Source organism: Papio anubis, unplaced genomic scaffold, assembly GCF_008728515.1.
Source record: "Papio anubis isolate 15944 unplaced genomic scaffold, Panubis1.0 scaffold468, whole genome shotgun sequence".
Taxonomy (NCBI): Eukaryota; Metazoa; Chordata; class Mammalia; order Primates; family Cercopithecidae; genus Papio; species Papio anubis.
The window spans coordinates 30395-37149 of NW_022164864.1; the positions used below are offsets into that span (position 1 = coordinate 30395).

General features: G+C 35.3%; 1 pseudogene; it reads left to right on the forward strand.

Moving 5' to 3' along the window:
• Window positions 1-1526: 1526 nt before the first annotated feature.
• LOC101009654 lies at window positions 1527-3590 on the forward strand (annotated as a pseudogene).
• The last annotated feature ends 3165 nt before the right edge of the window (window positions 3591-6755 follow it).

Below are 6755 nucleotides of genomic sequence, written 5' to 3' on the forward strand. Positions count from 1 at the left end.
AATTTCATCCTCATTGTAATGGTATTAAGAGGTTGAGCCTTTGATAAGTGATTAGGTTATGAGGGTTCTGCTCTCATGAATGGATTAATGCTGTTATCATGGGAATGGATTCCTAATAAAAAGATAAGTTTGCCCCATTTTTTTTCATTATCTCACATGCTCACTTCTGCCTTCCATCTTTGACAAGATGACCTCTCACCAGATGCCAGCATTATACTCTTGGACTTCCAGTCTCCAATATCTTGAGCTATATATACAGCTGGAAGCACCCAAGCTCTCTCTATACATAGCTCCAGCTGGAGGCTGGAATATACATATACAGATAGATATGAATATACATCTCGCTATATATTTTATATATGAATATATATTAAACTTCAGCATATGACTTCAAGTTTGAACTATGTGTCAGAATTATTCTGACTCTCCCTTGAGCTTTGAATAAATAAATATTATATATATATTCTCTCTATATAAATATATATATATAAAACCTTTCTCAATTCTCCACATTAAAAAAATAAAAGTTTAACTGTGATGAATATATTGTAAACACATTGTAAGTGCATATCTTCATCCTACAATGGAAAATGACTTCTGAAATAAACTAACTTTGTATCCCAAATTTTGTTGAAATTTGCCCAATGTGTGGAGATTTTCCAAGTAATTCAATGGAGATTAAGCAGTTTTCCTTTGTGAGACTGTTACTAGACAACTACAACAATAATGATTTTTCCATTTTTATTTGGTTAAACTATTGGTAACATAAGGTCAAGCTCTGACATCACTCTTTTTTATCAATGATTTACAACCAAGTCAGGAAGTTTTGTTGTGTGGACATTTCTTTCACACTGTGTAGCTACTATGTTTGATAGGGCTGCCTGTGAAGTGCCAGATTTTTATTAGGGGACATCCTAAATATTTGTTCATTAAATTTTGTAGCTAGAAAGTACTTTTATCACATATACCATTTTAACTTACCTTTTAGAAAACCTGACATTTTGGCAAATACATGAGGCAATAAAATGAAACTTTCAATGTTACTCTTTACCTGAGAACCCTTCCATTCTTCCCCTCTGGGCTCAAGTGATTAGAAAATGACATTGCAAATTGTGCTTTTGTTCATATTTTGGAACTCTGAGTATTACTGTAATGGTTGACATATCTATATGGGAAAATACGTGTCCTTTTATAAGTTTCACTTTCAAACTTGACAATTTATCTTTAATGAAATTATCAAAATGTGTGTTATGAAGAACTAGAGAAATTGATAAACAAGTATTCTCCTTTGAGCTTAAGGAGCACAGTTTAGTTGAAAACATAGACAATAAAATGTATAAGTACAATCAAGAGTGGTAAACCAATATAGGATAAAGGTGAGCAAAGAATGTGGAAGACAAAACAATAGAACTGAAACAAAATGGAACTACACTTCTGTGAAAAAACATGAAAAAGTCACACTAAGGTGAATTTGTATATAGATGTCTAGAAGATGGGTGAGCTGAAAAACTTTGAAAAGTGGAACATTAAAGTCTGAACTATGGGGTGCAAGATATTTTGAAAAATATGTGTGCATTTTATTTTAAAAGGGGGATAATTAATATGACTGTAATAGCAGTGTAACTTTTTTTGTACCATTATTCAGATTAAAAAACAGAAAGCTAGATTCTGATGGCATGATTACATAATAGGAGTATGGTAGGTGTCATAATTTCTCATAAGAAGCCTCTTTCTTTTCCTATAAAAGGAAAACACTCAAACATTGAAAGATGCTTTGGAAGGAGCAGAGAGAGAAAGAGAATGATTTCATGTCATGAAAAGCAATATGCTATAGTGGGCAATTTTTTCTTTACCCTAAAAAATTTGAGTGTACATACATCCTATAGTTATTTCAGGAGTTAGAAACAGTTTCGTTAAAGCAATGATCTTATTCAAAATAGGAACAGTAAAGAAGGATATTAAATGCCACCATAAAAGGCTCATAATCAGTTAAAATTCCTTTTCTCCTAGCAAATATGTTGAAAGAAACACCTTGAAATCTCAAAGCACAGAGTATTCATCAGTGTTCTTCAGAGAAACAGAACTAATAGAGAGGGATTTGTTATAAGGTACTATCTCACACAATTATAGAGGCTGAGAAATCTTGTGATATGCTGTTTGCAAGCTGTAGACACAGGAAAGCCAGTGGCATAGCTCAAAGGCCTGAGAGCTGGAGGGTCAATGATGTAGATTCCAGGCTAATCTGAAGGCTTAGGAACCAGTAGCGCTGAAGGTGGCAGATTGATGTCGTAGCTCAAGCAGTCTGGCAGAGGGAAGGATAATCCAAGCTTCCTCCATTTTTTTTTTGTTCTATTCAGGTGCTCAATGGATTGGATGATGCCCACACATATTTGGAAGGGCCGTGTATTTCATTTAGTTCATCAATTCAAATGCTAATCACTTTACAGAAACACTATTAAACACGAAAAAAGTTTTTAACCACGTATCTGAACATTCATGGCCATGTCAAGTTGACACATAAAATTAACTATTAGAAGTCTACCCTTTGTCAACTTGATACCCATATCCATCTCAAACCATATTTAATCTTCAAATAAAGACAATCACAATATCATAATTCTGCCTAACATAGTGCAATTATTCTGAATATATTGAAAAATGCACTAACTTCTTCCCCAGAAGAAGAGGTAAAATATTTGAGTGATGTTTACTTTTCCTGATATTCCTTAGCTTAAATGTTATGATGTAAAATGAACAACACTTAGAAACTTTTACATAAAGTATATTCATCTTATGTTACATGATAAGACAAAAGAGAGGGATGAAAACACATATATTTGCTGTGTATATGCACATGAACATACACACACACAAATGCATTCTTAAAAACCTAAGAAAATACTCATGACAATTAAAACCCTCAATTCTCGGTGTCCGGCGCCAGCTACGCCGCTGCCGCTGTCACTATGGCCTATTACAAAGCCACCGACTCGAAGTGTGAGCAGTTCCAGAGGTACTTGGAGAAGTTGAGGGTGCTGGACACACTGACCAAGGTGTTGGTAGCCTTATATAAAGAACCAGAGAAACCTAACAGTGCTTTGGATTTTTTAAAGCATCGCTTAGGAGCTGCTACCCCAGAGAATCCAGAAATAGAGCTGCTTCGCCTAGAACTGACCGAAATGAAAGAGAAATCTGAAGCTACTGTAGAAGTAAATAAAAAACTGAAAGCAAAGCTTGCTCAGTATGAACCACCTCAGGAGAAGAAGCGTGCGGAATAGTATTCTTCTCAGTTGAAAAGACAATGAAAAATGGTTTTGTATGACTTGAATAGTTTGTATAGTATATAATCTTTTCTGAACAGATGCTATAGAACTGATGGAGAACATATAAAGCCTTCTGGAAAACCTTGCCCCACCCCTGCAAAGTCTTCATACCCAGCTGGTACTGTAACTGTGTCTTCAAAAGGACACTTATCTATTTTATCAAGCTAGCTGCTTCAGGATGGTGAATAACATGGGCCTATTGTCACTGTTCGTTTTCTATGAAGTGAGTTTTTTTTTTTCTCTTCTTTTTTTTATTATTTTTATTATACTTTAAGTTCTAGGGTACATGTGCATAACGTGCAGGTTTGTTACATATGTATACTTGTGCCATGTTGGTGTGCTGCACCCATCAACTCGTCAGCACCCATCAACTCATCATTTACATCAGGTATAACTCCCAATCATGCTACCTGACTTCAAACTATACTACAAGGCTACAGTAACCAAAACAGCATGGTACTGGTACCAAAACAGAGATATACACCAATGGAACAGAACAGAGTCCTCAGGAAGTGAGTTTCTTTATAAGAGGCAATGCTGTGTGGAATGTTATAATGGTGGGTCAAACATTCTATAAGCCCACAGATGGTAGTTTAGACAAAAGCATTGCACGCAGGAAAGGCAAATTATAAACTGTAGTAAATGCCTACTCCAATATGAACAAAATATTTCCCTTTCCATGACTGAGGTGGCCTAATGTAATCGACATGTTACTAGGTACCATTGGCTGATCACTCTGGGAAATGGAGGTATATTGAGAACTCAATGTTGATCTCTGCTGCTGAAATATTGAGTCCCGATAGGGAAGGTTTAGAGAAATATTAACAACATAAATTATAGTGTATCAGGGTCCTTCCTGGAGAAGATATAACCTTTTAATTCTATAAGGGATTCTGGGTCTGTAAACTGGCCCAGTTCTGGAAACTGATTGAGGGGCTGTGATTCTACACTTTAATGATTCAAGTTAGACTTTTGTTCAATTAACCTACAACTTTCCTTCTTATATAAATCAGGTGAGAAGATAGTAGGCTTCCTTTCTATTTCACTTTTCAAATATCGTGATTGACTAGCCAATGACATAGGTGTACATCAGTCAGACTATTCTGATTGCTGCTTTTACTTTGCTGTCCATTAGGGTAACCATGACAACCCTTCCTTTGGTGGTTGATTGACAACACTTCACCCTTGTGCCTCTGGAATACATATACTCCCATTGCATTTAGTTTTTCTAATTGAATGGCTGTAGTTCCCATTGTAAGATCTATCCCGCAAAGAAAAGCAATCACAGAGCTCTTCACAGATAGTGGAGTTTCCCCAAAAATTTATTTCTCAAAGTAGTGGTGAAAGGTATAACTTCTGGGCTATCCCGGTGTGGGTGAGTAAGTACTAAATGAAAAATCCACTCTAACATTCAATTTTCTCTAAGCCTTTTAATCCCCTTTTCTACATTATACCAAAGGAGGTCAGGCGTTTCCAGTTCACTCAAAATGGGCAATATTTTGGTCCCTGTCTCAGCCACTCATAAAAAAAAAAAAAAAAAAAAAAAAAAAAACTGCTAGAGTAATTTTTAACTCCCTGAACTGCAACATTAAATGCAGAAGCTCTGTTAAGTGAGCCTATGTTAATAAATTTGGCTTAATCCAATTTTATGTCACTTCCACCATTATCCCATAACCTCCATATTTATTTCCACACATATTCCCTGATTTATGTCTGTATTAATTAGAAATGTCAAGTAGTTTCTGGAAGTGCAGCACACCTCCTCATTGGTCACACTTTGTACCTCGTCATCAGTGGCCTGGTGGTACCTGAGTCCAGTTACAGGCCTATGAGTAAATAAGGGTAAAATAGATGAATCATGAAGAGAATCAGCATTGTCTGGTGTGGCAATTGTCTCAGGGGAGGTAATTACTTTTTTTTTTTTTTTTTTCAAGTAATGCAGAGTTAATCCACTCATCCAGGGGTGGAAAGGCTGATACCACTGGGGGTGTGGATGATGTTGCCACTTGCAGAGGAGAGGTGGCTTTCATTAAGCATGGAGATACCGCTTCTGCTTGGAGTAGGGAGGCCGCTGATGCTGTGGTTGGAAAGAACTGTTGCACTGACAAAACTGTCATCAGAATTTAGAAGCTCAATTTTCCCAGTATAATCACTCATTCCACGTGTCCCCATTCCAACTTACAAGATGCCATTTTTTCCCCAATCAAACTTTTTTCCCTGCTTTTACACTAGACACCCTGAGAAGCTGGTCGGGAGTTCAACTTGAATTGTAATTCAGACAATTGTAGGATGAGATTCTGAGTTTGATTTTCAGCAACAACAGCTCTGTGGCTATAGAAGATAAAAGTTTCTTTCAAGACACACATAGAAACTTTCAAGTCATTTATGCAGCACTTGAGGTGGCATATATAAATATAGATATGCTTAATATACATAATATGTTTATGTATATTTCAAGGATTTGATATATGTGATATATATTAGTATATCATATATGTGATATATTAAATATAAATATATATTCAAATGCCTGATATATATATTTAATATATATCATTTTATATATATACATATGGATATATATTATATATAAAATATACCTATATGCATATATAAATATATGCTTATAAACATATACATATATAGTACATATATATACCTATAAACATATATAATATATAAATATATACATAAATATATTTAACCACATTAAACCAGTGACATTTGAGCAACTAACCGACTTTATCATATTTCTCACTGTTCTATAAATGTTCAAAAGTATTATAAACATAGTTATCAAACTTCTTGTTTATTATAAGTGGTCAATCAAGAGTATCCAATACAAATATTTTGTATGTCTTACCAATTCATGCTGTGGACTATCAGTGCTCTCTGTACTACTGGAAATAGGGTCAATGGAATATCTAAATTATATCAGATTGGGAAGCCAATTCCAGAAACTCTAGATCCAATACAGAAATGCATGTTTAGATTTTTTTTTTCCTCTAGAATACTCCCAGTATTTTTCAGGGTTTTCCAGAAAAATTGAATCTGTAGCATAGCTGGCTAGCTAGATAGGTAAATTAGATTTGTTATAAGACATTGTTTCACATAATTATGGAGGATGAAAATTCTCATGCTATGTCCTCTGCATGCCAGAGACTCAGAGAAGCCTGTCTAGTTAAAAGGCCTTAGAGTTTAAGGACTGATGGTTTAGGTCTTAGTCTAAAGTGTGAAGGCTTGAGAACCAGTAGTTCCAGGACAGAAGACTGTCATTCCAGCTCAAGCATTGTGGCAGAGGAAGGAAGGATCCAACCTTCTTTAACTTTTGCCTTTTTGTTTTATTCAGACTCTCAAAGGATTGGATGATGCCCATGCAATGGGGAGATCCATCTGCTTGACTCAGTTAACCAATTAAAATGCTTACCGCTT